We start from the raw sequence: 16,128 nt of genomic DNA, 5'->3' as shown, positions 1-16,128 counted from the left end.
AAGCAGCAGTCACCGAGCGGCTCGGATCCGGGTCGCTGTGGCTCGAGGGTCTCCGGACCCAGGGTCATGCGGCCACTCAAATAAAAGGGGGATAGTTACAGGGGAGTTTGTGTCTAGTTAGTGATGCCACCCGTGGTGTATGGTAATTTGGGAGTACCGCCGCTGCCATTGGGAGTACCCGGGTGGTGATGAAGTGGGGCAGCAAAGTGTCGTAGCCCTCCACGGGTGGGGGGGGGGGATGCCCTGGGACTCTGTGTGGGGTGCCGTGGGATGCAGGGGTCACGCTCGTACTCAGTTCATAAGCAGACGCGGACAACCGGGTAAACCAATTCTCTGGGTACCGCTGCCGCTGAGGGGAGCTCGTCCCCTATGGTGTTGCCTGGTGATCCATGACCTGCCTCCTGGTACTAAGTTTAACTTCAACGTGGTGGCCCAGTGGTATGGAACTTGCCAGGCCCCGCTCCCCACTGTGGCTAAGTTTGGGAGCTTGCTCTCAGGGCTCACGCTTGGGATTTTCTGGACCATTTTGGGTTGGAAAGTCCTATCCCCCTCGTTGCGCTACTGCCCCGATTCTGGAGCGGGTGGGAACGGATCATAAAGGCTCCGTTCTCCTCAGGTGAATTGTCAGGTTGACTGAAGCTACTCCCCAACCTAGGGTCCGTGTACCCTGTCGTGCATTCGGTCCTGGACCAGTAACAGTGCTAGGCTGCCGGCTGTCCTCCTCAACGAGTCCAGGCACCTTGCAACAATCCCCTGCGACCGGATGTCCGACCTTTCTAGGCCCAGACCACCGTCTGCAACCTAGACAGTTTCTCCAAGAGCCACGGCTCCCGACTTCCTCTCTCTCACCCTCTTTTCTCCCAACTCCCCTCCCTGACCCCCAGGTGGGCGACTATTCCACTCAAGCCGTCCACTGGTGGGTGTGGTGCAGGGTGTATCTAGGATTTGATTTACTGTTGGAGGCAACACTAATTAGATAGGGACCCAGAACCAAGAGGGAGGTGGAATACTGCACGGAAAAGCAGTTTGTGCAGTACCCTGTGACGACCCGATAGTCCAGGGGCGCCACATGTGCATGATATTTCTAAAATCTCAGATTGCTAGTACTGTAAAAAGCAAATTTTAAAAGAAAATAAAAATACGCTGTGTGTGAACATAGCCTAACTCCACCGAACAGATGGAAGCTTGGTTTATGCCTTCATGACTTTTGTATTAATTGTGTATTCCTAATACATACTACTTCTCACATTGTTTATTGCCATTTACTGCTTCCACAGCCTTTTACAATATCCAATCCCTGAACCAGATCTCATTCTTGGGCAGAATCCTGAGGCTATGCTCTTGGGACGCCCTGGTCTAGTCAGGTCGTCCCAGGTAGTCACACACAACACCACACCCCCTCCCGGTTAGGTGACACCAGTCAAACTAAAAGCCTCGTCACCACCCTCCAGGTTTGATGTCCACACCAGGGGGGTAAGGGGGGGGGGCGCGGAGCCAGGCGGTTGGCTTCGCACACCGAGGAGTTCACAGGCCTGGAGGCAGGAACACTCACAGTCAAGTTCAGGTTCTAGAGGAGAGTAGTCTGGAGGAGGTAGAGAGCAGTCAAGTTCACGGGCAGTCCTGTGTCCAGGCCTGCCAAGAGACTACCAGGTGGCTGGGTCGGAGCCCAGTCACCATTGGCAAGGAGGCAGATGGTGGTAGCCACCTGCAGGAGCTGGGATTACAGCCGGTGGAACCGTAGGGACCAGGGTCGGGCGGTGGCCCGCCGGTACCGAATCGGGGAACCGATTGGAAACCGGAGCACCAGGAGGGGTACTCAGACCCAGTACAAAGCCCTGAACAGACAGGGCCAAGTCGAATCAACTGATTGCGGACTGGACTTAAGGACCTATCCCACACAAGCCCCGTTAGAAGACAACAGCCCAACCATACAGGGTAAAGCCACCGCCAAGGCATAGAAACCCAAAGGGCCAGCGTCTGCAGGCAAATGGGTTCCTACGGCATATACAAGTCGGGGAGCAGACTACCGGTGTCTAGGCATAGGAGTCAAACATTTACATACAGAGGTGCAGGAGAAAGGCGGAAACCACCAACCTATTCTGGGAGAAGCTGCAGCCGGCTGCGGGCCCCGTTCATCACTCCGTTTGGTTTACCAGAGACTCCGGTGTCTTGTATCATAGTGGGTACACCAGTGCCTTTAGGCCGCGCACCGCACCGCAACACTTCAGTCTGCACCCCGACCCTCGCCAACCAGGCCCCGGGACCAACACCCCCTACCCACGGAGGGGGTCAACACCTAGCTGCGCCATTACACCGCTCCCGGGAGCCCCCATACCTTCACCGCAGCGGTGGTGCCTACAATCACCACAACCCGTGGGTGGCGTCACGAACTTACATTCCAAACCAAACCACCGCGGCCCTGGCCGTGGAACTCCTCACCCAAGTCCACGCGTGTAGTGCCAACTCCCTTGCAGAGCGACGTGACCCCCGGGTCCGTGAGAGGCTCGAGCCACCACCCGCAGTACGAGCGCCTCGGCGGTACACTCTACCATCCTCTTTACCCATCCTGGTGGATCTCACATATAATGAAGCCTACACTGTAATCATTCGGGGGCAGAATCCTGAGGCTATGCCATGCTGTCCTCTTTACCTATCCTGGTGGATCACTCATATAATGAAGCCTATACTGTAAACATTCTTTGGCAGAATCTTGAGGGTATGCTGTACCGTCCTATTTACCTATCCTGGTGGATCTCAGATATAACAAAGCCTTACTCTGTGATCATTCTTGTTTTGTATTGAAACGGCAAAATACAAGAAGTCAATTTCTGAGCCATCCGTAGCTGAATGTTGCACACATTGTCACAATAGTTATCAAATTGTTCTTTCCCATCTCTAGCTGTATATAGCGACACACAAGCACCAATTAGGGGCAGATGATGTCTACACAATGGTGGATTCTAATTGGTGCAGATGTGCCCCATTCACGGCACAAGTCAGGCTATAACAAGAACACAGGTGGATTACAAGCAAGTACGGCTGCCATTCCTATACTCCATGTGAATGAGCATTACATCCACTCACATAAATATATTAATTGGAAAAACCGTAAACCTGTGTAGATGTAGCGGCGCCCACAATTCTCCAATTCATGTGCCCACTATGCCATGACATCTGCCAGCCACAAGTCATTTATATTTAGTGTCACACAATAAGGTAGAGAAAGGTAGAGCCAACCATTTTGATTAGAAAAGGTCTTATTTTTACAGAAAAGCTTTGTATGAACGTCCATCTATAAACACTAGGCTTTCAGAAAATCTGATAAGTATTGCTGGCTGTGATATAGAATAGCATGGTGTGAATGCTGCCAAGTTCATTTTCACCTTGCTGTCAGCACAGTGCCAATTTGGCCTTGAGCAATGTAAGACAAAATGGTTACTATGGATACACTTGCCTAGCAGCTACGACCGGACAAGCATTCATTCGGCCATATTACAGCTGTATGAATACTGTATATTAAATCACACAAAACAGAATTGTATATGATCATGCGAAAGCAGGAAAATTGCCTCCCACGCCATACAAGAAAAGCTCACTAAAGACAGCACCAACCATGATTCTGCCTCTAAAACGCGAACAGAAAGCTTAACTGCAGCCATATTACCAGTAAAATATTTTGGGTTGTCAGTGGAGATGAGCAGATCGATTTGTGAGACTTTGGTCCAGGTCAGTGGTAGCTCACAGCTAGATGTGAGGCCCACAAATCTCTTACCTTCCGGCCTTCCCGATGCAGCTTTTTACTTGTCAGAGCTAGAGTGACGCCATCTGTGTGACACGAAGACGTCACGCCAACCATGGCCAATCCAAAGTCATAGGGAGATAGCCGACTAGTAGTGATGAGCGAGCACTACCATGCTCAGTACTCACGATGAGCAGTTGGATGCTTGGATGGGCGAGACTCATGTACTGAGCATAATGGAAGTCAATGGAGAACTGGAGCATTTTTATGGAATATCTTTGGAAAAAATGCTTGTTTGCCCCATTGGCTTCCATTATACTTGGTACGCGAGTCTTGCGCAATCGAGCATCCAACTGCTCATTGTGAGTACCAAGCACCCACGCATGGTAAATAGCTCACTAATTACTACTTACTAGTCCAGAGATGTCCACAATCGCCTTCCACCACACCTACATATGACTAACACTTCTTTCTGTATAGACATATAGTGACTAGTCTAGTGACTCCTGCCATGTTTAATAAGTCCACGTGTAGTCATGCTCTATCACCGCCCACTTAGCTTGATTGACAAGCTATTCACCGGAGGTCCTCCTTGCTCCTACTTCTATGTTACACATGCTCAGTAGAAACTTCAGCCTCCATAACGTCTTTAAGGGTTTCTAACACCAATTGCTGCATAGCCCAATTTCCACAAGGGTCAGAAAGATCTTAGCTGTCAATCGTCGGTTGAGGATGGAAATTGAACTATTGATGAAGTGCAAGCCTACTGAGACCTGGGAACAATGAAATCAGGAGTGTGCATTTTATTATGATGTAAAACATAACATTTTTGTATTAAACAAAACGTATGGTAGGCGGTGAAGCCCTTTGTGTTAACAAGAACCATGGCTCAGCGGTTACCACGGTGGCTCAGCCCTGGGGTCCTCCTGGGTTCAAATTCCAAAAATTGAAAACAATCTGCAAGAAGTTTGTATGTTCTCCCTGTGTTTGTGCCAAAATCTATAGTGATATTGAATTTAGATTGTGAGTCCCAATGGGGACAGTAGTAATCACATCTATAAAATGCTATGGAATTAATAGAGCTATATAAGTGAGTAAAATAAATATACAAGTAGCTTACTGACTACTAACTGTTCACGTGACTGCCACAATGGCCCTCCCACCTATCATTGGCACAGCTTTATCTACCCAATATGGTCACAGATGGAGATGTACGCATGTATAAGCCCACTTTCACACAAGATGCTCCACCCAATTTACTTCTGATGAATAAGCCTTGTCACTTGGACAGAGAGCCCATCCACACGATATATGTAGCAGCTGAAAAGATCCAGTAGGCGACTGAAAGCCGTCGCCATTATAAAACATTGCCCGCACACATATCCTCTGCGTGTTAGCAGGATAAAAGAACTCTGTATCCACACCCGTATACACATTTATCAGTAGGCAATGCCAATACTATACACCAGTGTGCCTAAAATGATGAAATGGATTTAGGTGGGTGTAGGGTGTTGGCACAATAGTGGAATGCCACAGGTGCTTAGCATTGACTGCCATCTGTGCAATCTGAAGAAATCTGGGTATTGGCATGGCTTGTACCCAGGTACTTAGAGCATAAGGTGCCATATCAGCTTTCTAGAAGCCTGCTTGAGATGTAGTCCAATGTATTCCTGAGATTTCTTATTATGAGGGATGCAGGGTACCAAGGAGAGCTACTCATGGAAGGAAAGCAGCTCTCCACGCCCCACAGCTCTGCGCATGCGTGAGTGAAAGACAAAGGAATTGGTAATTACTGGAAGTCTCATTCATTTGCACTGCAGTATTCTTCTTCTAACAAGAGCCCGACGTGGATGGATGTGTGCTCGCTCCCCACGCCCAGGGCAGCAGCTATATACTGTATATACAGGATACCCTATATATTGTGCCATGATGAATAACACCAGACAATAGCAATGGCTGCAGAGCTCCAGACAGATGGCATCCAGCTGTTGCATATGCCTCATGCCCACTTTTAGTGCTAGGGCTGGGGAGGGGGGGACTGGATCCTCACTGGGGTGGCATTTAACCCCTTCCACCGCTGTCAAGCACTCACAGAAACGCCCAGTATGGATATCATAGAAGCCAGATTAATCCAAGTATACAGCTCAAGACAAAGAGCACATGAAAAGAACAGTATTTAGGTCACTCTCCCCCCTCTCCCCAATGTGGGCATTCCAGATTACTATGTGCCCAGCTTCTTGCTGCCATCCAGGATCGTGCCCACCAATTCCATACAGCACGTGTGTTACCTTACCCCTGCACTGGGCTCATTTACAACAACAGCACAATTTCTTATTTTTTTTAACAATGCACAATAGATTTGTTATTAATATAGTCCCCATCTGTAGAGATGAGCTGCGCTGTGTGTGTGCACCCTGGAAATCTGCAGCTTACCTTGTGGTATAGTCTGTGCCTGTCCTGGGTGTTAGTGTGCCCTGGTGTCACAGGGGGTCCTGCCCTGGTTAGCTGGGTGCTGTGTCTCCCTTGCTCGGTGGCTGGCACTGTAGTGATTAGCAGGCGTTGGAGCAATGTCTGTGCTGCTGCTGCCTCTGCATTTCTCCCTCTCCCTCCTCCCCTTCTGCTTCTCCTCCCCCGTCTCCCCCTTTCCATCTTCTCTCCCACTCCCTCCCTTTCCCCACTCCATAAGCCACTGTGGGGCTTTTTTTTTTTTTTTTAAAATAAATATTAAAGTGTGTGCGGATCATTCTTCCACTCAAATTTAGGAGAGCACCCTACCCTGAGCCTTCCTCCTCCAGCCCTGGAGTAATGGGGTCCCCTGGATGGAGTAGATGTTCCACAGTGTGAGCTTCTCCCCTGATGGCCAGGAATGCCTGCCTGCTCCTCTGCTGGCTCATTAATGGCCAGGTGATCAGCGTCCACAATGGAGATTGCACTATTGGACCAGACTTTCTCTGAAATTGGCTTCTATTCCTTAGCAGGACACACACAGGTCTACAGCTTAATCTTTATTAGCACGAGTGCTTGAAGGCATTACATGTGACATAGATTTTGCTGCTGGTATTTGAAGACTGTCAATCAGGTTATTTTCCTAAAGTAACTTTTTATTTGTATATACTTTGTATTTTTCTTCTATATTTGTTTAAAAGGAATTGAAAATGTTTTGTAAATTAAAATGTTCATCACTTTGGCGCCCCCTGCAGGGCATGTTGTGCATTATTCTGTGTACAGTAATACTGAAGACTGTGGGGCTTTACAGATTTACATTATTTAGCTATGCTATTTTTAATAAACTTTTAAGTGTTTAAATGCAGATTGGCTGTTATCTAAGAAAACCGTGTGTGTGTCATCACCATCAAATGATCACATTCTGATTGTTGGTATTCAGGTACAGTTACACATGGCAGGTTTGGTGCAGACATTTTGGTAACATAATATGCTTTGTATATCTCAGTGGTGTTCTTGCTATTTTTTCATCAATTTATGCAAAACTGAGTTAAGATGTGAGAAACTGTTGCAGAAATTTTCTTTAAGGCTGGAATCACACTTGCGAGTGTAAAATCGCTCCGATTCTCATGCCAGAAAGTCGGATGATTTTAGTTCACTTTTCCTCAGTGTGCTGTCAGTGTGCAATCAGGTTTTTTTTTCCACTCAGTAGCTGCTATTCATGTACTGTTCTGTACAGGAGCATTTACAGTGTTCTCTGCTACATGCGTGAAATGTATTGAGAAAAACGGATGTCACTAGGATGGTGTATGTGCCGTCCGTGTGACATCCTTTTTTTTTTCACGCACCTATAGACTTGCATTGAAGAGACTCTTGCGAGAAACTCACCAAAACGCAGCATGCTGCGATTTTTATTTTTATTTTTTTTTTTTCTCAGTCCGATTTGGACTGAGAAAAAAATAGCAGATGGAAGCTGCCTCATTGATTAACATGAGTCCGAGTGCAATACGAGACTTTCTCGCATAGCACTCGTGCGAGTTAATCGCAAGTGTGAAGCCGGCCTTAACATGACTGTTGCTGAATAGAAGGCATGTTGGGTGTCCTATAAACACTAGGATTTTGGGGTACTAAACCACCCATATTTTATTATATAGCTGGGATTTATTTTTCTTAGTATGCCCATGTCAGAATAGAGTGTTTGGTATTCCGGTATGTAGTAAAGGTAGCATACACCATGAGCTGGGGCGTGCTGTCTTCAGTGTCACCTGCACAATGCACCTGTGCCCAATGCTGCTGCTAGAGACTTAAGGCCCCGTCACACACAGAGATAAATCTTTGTCAGATCTGTGGTTGCAGTGAAATCATGGATATATTGTTCCATTTGTACACAGCCACAAACCTGGCACTGATTGTCCACAATTTCACTGCAACCACAGCAGGGCCTTTAGGCTAATCTCTGGTAACTCGTAAGCTCTTTTATTAATGAATGCTGAAATTCAGAAGTTCGGTTTTGACATGAGCATGTATGGAAAGCTAAAGCCCGGTTTCCTTTTAAGGCTCGCTCAGACAAGTGTATTATATGGATGTGTGCTGTCCAAGTAAAAATCAGACCCGCACACTGACCATTGTAATCCAGTAAGGCTGTTCAGATGACAGGGGTTTTATTATATGGATGTGTGAAGAAAAAAAAAAAGCTGTAAGCACTATTCTTCTTCCTATTTAGGATTAGATACAAATCTATCGGTGTGCAAAAAAAAAAAAAAAGGATCCTATATGGATGAGCCATACCGTATTCTAATATTCTGGATAAATTGAAATTCTTAACACGGAAACTGTATTTGATCATTTTCATTTTAAACTGTACGGATGATACACAGATGGCTCATGGACATAAAATACAGACACATGGATGGAAAATATAGATACACGAACGGCAGTAATATATGGACATACAAATGGCACATAGATGTAAAATCCGGACCCACAAATGGTACATGGCAGTAAAATACAGACACATGGATGTAAAATACGGACACCCAAATGGCATATGGCAGTAAAATACAGATGCGTGGATGGCACATGGACATAAAATATGAACACACAAATGGCACATGGACGTAATATACAGACACACAAATGGCACTAATATATGGACATACAAATTGCCCATGGTAGTAAAATACGAACACAAATGGCACATGGATGTAAAATACTGAGATGCAGATGGCACATGGATGTAAAATACTCAAATATGGATAAAAAAAAATTCTGCATGGAAATGGGACGATTTCTAATACACTAGTCTGAGCCTTAGGCCTCTTTCACATGTCCGTGAAAATCACGGACGTGTCAAAGGTGTGTATTGCCCTCCGTGTGCCATGTTGTGTGTCTTCTTCGTATGCTAACGGAAAACAGGAACTTTCTTCTCACCTGTCCCTCGCATTGCTGTCCGTGGTGCTGATCTACGGTTTCCCGCCCTGCTGACATAATGAGCGGGGGTCGGAAGCAAGTGCCAGCAGCGGCAGAGACAGCAACACTGGAGAAGGAGAGTACAGAAATTCTTTTTATTTCACAGTCATGTGTGTTTTCTTCGTTGCGTGTCACATGGATCACATCGGTGCGGTCCATGTGACACCCGTGATGCCGGAGAAAAATGGACATGTCTACGTGTGGAGCACACAGGCACACGCATGCTCCACATGGACACACGGTTCATGGCAAAACACGGACGTGAGCGCAGACCCACTGATTTTAATGGGTCTACGTGTGCCCGTGTCTCTGGCACATGAGGAAACGGACCAAACATGTACCGGCGACACAGACGTGTGAAGGAGGCCTTAGGGTGTGCACACAAGATTATTGAAGATGCTTTTTGAAAGGATCCTCTCCAAACCCTCCTCAAAAACTGCTTAAAAAAACTTCCTTAGAAGAAGCATTTTCTGGAGTGTATTCTGCTTAAAAAACCTGTGTTTTTTAAATAATTTATTAAAAATCTATGTGAAAATACCATTAAGATATGACCAGGTTTTTAATGCAGATTTTGAAGCCAGAAATTGATCATAAATGGAGGACTCACTTAAGGTTGGAATCACACTTGCATGTGACTCATATGAGGATCACATCTCTGGGACCGGCTGCTGGCTCTCCTGACAGGAGCACGTCAGCGTCATGTATTTCTATGCAGCTGACATGTTCCTGTCAGGATTCGTGAGATGCGATGCAAATCCTTGTACAAGTCACACACAAGTGTGACTCTAGCCTGCAGAAAAAAAACCTGTTTTTAATCCATTCTTTATTTAAAATTTAAAAACTGCTTCTGAAAATCTGAATGTGTATGAATCTGAACTGAGCATTAATATAATGGAGAAATGGGAATCCTACATGAGCAGTGACCACTGGGTGAAGTTACATTTTTTATGTTGGTCTCACATATCTGTGTTTCATGGTCTGTGCTCGGACTCCTATGCATGGACTAATTATTGGTCTCCTGAACAGTATTTGGGCAGCCTCATAAGCATGTTGTAACCGCCGGGTTTGGGTCAGCAGACCTGCAGCCATCCCGTACATCGCAATCCAAGCACGGACAACGAAAAACAGACTTGTTTACCTGGCCTTAGGGCAGAGTCACACTTGCGTATGACTCGCACGAGTGCAATGCAAGAAAATCTGGCATTGCACTTGGCCCCATGTAAGACAATGCTGCAGCTCAGATCTGCAAATTTTTCCTCAGCCCTAAATGGACTGAGGAAAAATCGCAGCATGCTGCAATTGTCTTGTGAGAGCCATGTCACTCGCACCCATACAAGTCTATGAGTGTGAGACAAACATCATACTGCACTCGGATGATATCCAAGTGCAATGCGATATACAATGGAGGAGATGGGGGGATTAATCCATCCCTCTCCTCCACAGCCGTGATCTGATTTCAGAGCCGGATCACATGACACTCGACTCACAGCCGCAGCAGAGCCTGAGCCAGAGGTCATTAGCATATCACAGAAGCGATACGCAAGTGTGACTCTACCCTTAGGCCGGCTTCACATTTGCGATTAACTCGCACGAGTGCAATGCGAGAAATTCTCGCATTGCACTCGGACCCATGTTAATCAATGAGGCAGCTCCCATCTGCTATTATTTTTCTCAGTCCAAATCGGACTTAGAAAAAAATCGCAGCATCCTGTGTTTTGGTGAGTTTCTCGCGCGAGTCTCTCCAATGCAACTCTATGGGAGCGAGTAAATAAACGGATGTCACATGGACAGCACACACACCATCCTAGTGTCGCGGGCGGAGGAGGGGACAATGCTGCTGTTGCTCGGTGGTGGCTCGAGCGGTGGGCCGGATCCCGGGGACTCGAGCGGCGTTCCTCGCCCGTGAGTGAAAGGGGGTGGTTTGGTTTAGGGATATTGTCCGTGACGCCACCCACGGTTGTGGTGAGGTTGTGACACCACCGCTGCTCTGGACGGGGATCCCGGGAGCGATGACAGGGAGCAGCTTGGATGTTGTTTCTCCCCTCCGTGGGTAGGGGGGTTGGTTGTCCCAGGGCCCGGTGAAGGTTAAGGATGGCAGGTGGGTAACGGGCCCTGGTGAGGTGCAGGGTCGCGGGGGCAGCGCTGTGCCGCACAGCACGGTGGTACTCACTCAGCCAGTAAATTACACGGAGTCTCTGGTCAAACAAACGGCTGGATGGACGGGTCCCACAGGCGGCTGCGGTGTTTTTCCCCTGACCCCAGGTTGGTAGTTTAAGTCCTTTCCTGCACCTTCGTGTACGCTCCTCCCGCACTCCGGTTTCCAGCTGGCTCCCCGGTTCGGTACTGGTGGGCCACCGCCCAGCCCCGGCTACCTACGGTTCCACCAAGACTGTCTTCCCGGCTCCCACAGACGGCCACTACCGTCTGCCTCACTGGCTATGTGACACCCTGGGCAAGCCAGGGGTCACAGGTCATCACACCACCACACCCTACATCCCAGTTAGGAACACAAAAGCTACTAAAATCCTTGTTGCCTTCCTCCAGAGGCTGATGTTCACACCAGGGGGTGGGCCAGGCGGTTGGCTCCGCCCACCGAGGAGATCACAGCTCTGGAGGCGGGGAGAACCAGGGAGTTGAAGTCTAGCTGAGGGCGAGAGTGGGGTCCAGCTAGGGACGGAGAGGAGTAAACAGCTAAGTGAAAGTGAAGTAGTAGTGGAGCAAAGAAGAAAAGGAGTAAAAGTGAGCGTAGAAAGCCCTGAAGTTGGTCCGGCTAAGTGCAGGACAGTGTCAGCAAGGTCAGCAACAGCGGTGATTGTCTGGAGGGGGACTGCTCGGAGGTTGCTGGAAGGACCGCGGACGGGTAGTGGCCCGGCGGTCTGGAGCAGTATACGAAGGACAGTCAGCACCAGGGCAGGGGCCTCTCGGACCCCGGCAAGGCTAGGAGTCGCCATAATTTGCCAAATCCATCAGTGAAGGGGACGTCTGTCTCCAAACAACCAAGTCCCGACTGAAGGCAAAAGTCCAACCATTAAGGAGGAACACCGCCACCGCCAGGGCACCTGTTCCTCGGGGCCAGCGTCTGCGGGCAAAGCAGGGCTCCTCCGGCCCATATCCAAGCCGGGGAGCGGGTTACCGGTGGGAACCCATCGCTACCAACACAGAAACACTAGGTGCAGGTCAAAGGGACATCACCGTTACCTACTGGGAGAGCAAGTGCAGCCGTCCGTGGGAACCGTCTTTCCAGCCGTGTGGTTTACCGAAAAACTGTGTCAACGTCTCAGGCTGAGTGAGTACCACAGTGCCGCAAGGCACCGCGCTGCCCCCGCGTCCCTGCGCCCACCAAGCCCTGCATCTCCCATCTCATCACTGGGCCCCGGGATCACCAACCCCTACCCACGGAGGGGCAACACAACAACTGGCTGCTCCATACCACTCTTCCCGGGATCCCCATACAGAGCAGCGGTGGTGCCAATAAATCACCACAACCGTGGGTGGCGTCACGGACAATAAACCATCCCCACACCCAACAACCCCCTTTCACTCACGGGCGAGGAGCGCCGCTAGAGTCCCCGGGATCCGGCTCATCGCTCGAGCCACTGAGCAGCAGCAGGCCGCAGCAGCCGGACCCGAGCAGCAGTGGGAGAGCGCGGCGTCCCCTCCTCCGCCCACGACAGCTACACGAGGGACCTAGGCTCCAACCTAGGCCCCAGTCTTCGTCTGCCTCTCTGCAGACCTCCTCTCTCTTCCTCTGCCTGGACTTGTCTGAGCTGATTTTTGCCTCAGACCATCTAGACTCCTCGGTGGGCGTGCCTATCTGTTTGACTCCGCCCACCTGGTGTGTCTGTCTGAACCCGAGGGAAGAAATCACGTCTCACTGGAGATGACTGCTGTGAACTGCTGGGGGTGGGGGTGTGTGTATGTGTTGTTACCTGTGGCCCCTGGCTTGGCCAGGGCGCCACACTAGTGACATCTGTTTTTCTAAATACATTTATCGCATGTTTCAGAAAACACTGGAAATGAGTGAGGTCTGACAACGTCGGTCAATCTCTATCTCTGTCAGTCGGTCTCTCCCTCTCGGTCTCTATTCTCTCTCTGTTGGTCGGCCGGTCTGTCGGTCGGTCTCTCTCTCTGTTTCTATCTCTCTCTCTGTCCATGTCGGTCTATCCCTCTCCCCTCCCTCTCTCATACTCACCGATCCACGATCACCGGCGCGGCGCTGCACAGCGTTCACACTGTGGTGGCTTCTCCTCTTTTGAAAAAGCCGACCGCTCATTTTTCCATCACATATTCACTGCTTTCCCCGCCCACCGACGCCTATGATTGATTGAAGTCAGACACGCCCCCACAATGAGTGACAGCTGTCTCACTGCAACCAATAACAGCTGCCGGTGGGCGTGTCTATATCATGCAGTAAAATAAATAATTAAAAAAAAACGACATGCGGTCCCCCCCAATTTTGATACCAGCCAGGGTAAAGCCATACGGCTGGAGGCTGGTATTGTCAGGATGGGGAGCCCCACGTTATGGGGAGCCCCCCCACCCTAAAAATATCAGCCTGCAGCTGCCCATAATTGCCGCATCCATTAGATGCGGCAGTCCCGGGACTGTACCCGGCTCATCCCGAATTGCCCTGGTGCGGTGGCAATCGAGGTAATAAGGAGTTAATGGCAGCAGCCCATAGCTGCCACTAAGTCCTAGGTTATTCATGGCAGGCGTCTCCCCAAGATACCTTCCATGATTAACCTGTAATTTCAGAAAATAAACACACATCCAAAAAATCCTTTTTTTCTAATAAATGACAAAAAACAACAACCTCTTTCACCATTTTATTAAAGTCCCCAAATACCCAGGTATAATATCCAGGTCCGACGTAACGTAATCCACAGAGGTCCCACGACGCTTTCCGCTCTGCTGCATCGGAAGCTGACAGAGAGCAGACACAGACCACGACCGCTCTCTCTGAGCTCCCCACAGCGACTGAAGTGAGTCGCGCTATCAGCGATGACGTTACTCAGGTTACCCGCGACCACGGATCTCAGCGGGAGGACTTCTGCTGTGGTCGCGGGTAACCTCAGTGATGGCACCGCTGATAGCGCAGATCACTTAAGTCACTCAGGGGATTTGTGGTCACCAGTGAGACCTTCACCGGTGACCAAAAATCAGGCCATGACACACAGACAGAGCCGCGGGATGACAATGAAGTCGGGTGAAGTTCATCTGACTTCATTCTGATTGTGCGGCTCTGTTACATGGCTCTGTCTGTGTCTGCTGTCAGCGGCCATGTAGCAGAGCTGAATGGCAGATGACATAGCTGCTGAGAATAAAAACGGATCCCATACAGATCATACACGGATTGCATATGGACTACAATCAATTGAAAAATCACAGAAACTCATTGCTGTTGCATTGCACACTGATCAACACTTGAACAGAGCTCATGCTACTTTCTAGCATGAGACTCGGTCCGATTTTACACGCACAAGTGTGATTCCAGCCTAAGGCCAGAGTCTCACTTGCGAGTGTCTCGCTTGTATCTCGCGCACGTCTCTCATTGAATCACCCGGCACGGCCACATACTCTCCAGACAGGAGCATCTCAGCTGCATAGAGATACATGCAACCGACCCGCTCCTGTTCGGAGAGTATGCGGCTGTGCCTGGTGATTCAATGAGAGACTCGTGCGAGTTACACGTGAGGCACTCGCAAGTGTGACTCCGGCCTAAATGTGATAATTAAACAAGCCGTTTTTTGAGCCAAAGTCAGAAGTGGACTTTTAACGACCGCCGATACGCCTTTTAACGGCGACAAATTGGGGTACTTCTTCCGATCCGCCGCTTTTTAACGGCGGTCGGAAAAAAGGGTCTAGCGCCCCCCAGAGTCAGAAAATTTCCGGGGTCTCAGCTGCCGGGGGTAGCTGAGACCCTGGAGATTATGATTCTGGCCGGTTTTTCCGGTCCCCGCTCACCTGATAACCGGTATACACCGTATACCGATGATCAGGTTACAGTAAATGACCGCGCCGGTAAAAAATCATTTATCTCCCATCTGGCATAAACAAACATGTCAGATGGGAGATAAATCTCATCCCCCGGTCCTCTCCGGTCCCCCGGTTTCCCCAAAGTGCCCCCTCCGACCCCCAACCCCCTCCCGAAAATCCAAGATGGCCGCGCGCACCGGCGAGCACAGCAGCGCGCCGGCCGCATTTACACTTTTCTTATGGTTTCTGTCATATGTGCCATAACACATGCGACAGAAACCTGCTCCCTAGGCCCTGCCGGGTCCCCCCCTATCACCCCGGTGTTCCCCGGTGTCATACATACCTGTTGGAGCGCTGATCCCCCGCGGCCCCCTCCTCCGGCTCCTTCACAGCAGACGCCGGTCACATGTGCAGAGCGCGGCTGTCAGCTTCCTGTGTTCAGGACGCTGGCTGCTGCTGCTGCTCGGCACACTGCAGCTGTGACCCGGGGAGAGTGGGTGCAGATTCTTTGCACCCACTCTCCTCAAATGGAGGGTCTGCACTCCTAGAAAATGGGGGATACGTTCCCTGAACGTGCCCCCCATATTCTAGAAGGTCCAGAGTCGACGTGGGAAGTCCAAATGGATTACAGCGGATTTTTTTTTTCTTTTCTTTTCAATAAATTGGTCAATCAGGGAATGTTTTGGGGAGTGTTTTTTCAAATAAATTTTTTTTGTTGTCAATTTTTTTTTTTATTACTGTCAATTAGTTATGTCGGGTATCTGATAGACGCCGTGACATAACTAATTGCTGGGCTTGATGCCAGGTGACATTACACACCTGGTATCAACCCCATTTATTACCCCGTTTGCCAACGCACCAGGGCGCGGGATGAGCTGGGGCGAAGCGCCAGAATTGGCGCATCTAATGGATGCGCCACTTCTGGGGCGGCTGCGGCCTGCTATTTTTAGGCTGGGAAGAGTCCAATAACCATGGCTCTTCCCACCCTGAGAATACCAGAC

The 16,128-nt window shown here is 49.4% G+C and overlaps 1 protein-coding gene across 2 annotated transcripts in view; it reads right to left on the bottom strand.

Moving 5' to 3' along the window:
• BASP1 (brain abundant membrane attached signal protein 1) overlaps positions 1–6,537 on the bottom strand; it is a 122,575-nt gene extending 116,038 nt beyond the window's left edge. Inside the window, exon 1 of one of the 2 annotated variants that reach the window (XM_075314878.1) lies at positions 6,515–6,537. The gene's annotated coding sequence lies outside the window, so the exon portion shown is untranslated. Of the gene's footprint in view, positions 1–6,172; positions 6,352–6,514 lie in introns of those variants that run through there. The other variant, XM_075314879.1, reaches the window with a different exon arrangement.
• Between the last annotated feature and the right edge of the window lie 9,591 nt (positions 6,538–16,128).

The sequence above is a fragment of the Anomaloglossus baeobatrachus genome, chromosome 6 (genome assembly GCF_048569485.1).
Source record: "Anomaloglossus baeobatrachus isolate aAnoBae1 chromosome 6, aAnoBae1.hap1, whole genome shotgun sequence".
Taxonomy (NCBI): domain Eukaryota; kingdom Metazoa; phylum Chordata; class Amphibia; order Anura; family Aromobatidae; genus Anomaloglossus; species Anomaloglossus baeobatrachus.
The sequence above is the reverse complement of the archived record's forward strand: the minus strand, read 5'-3'. Positions and strand labels throughout refer to the sequence as shown.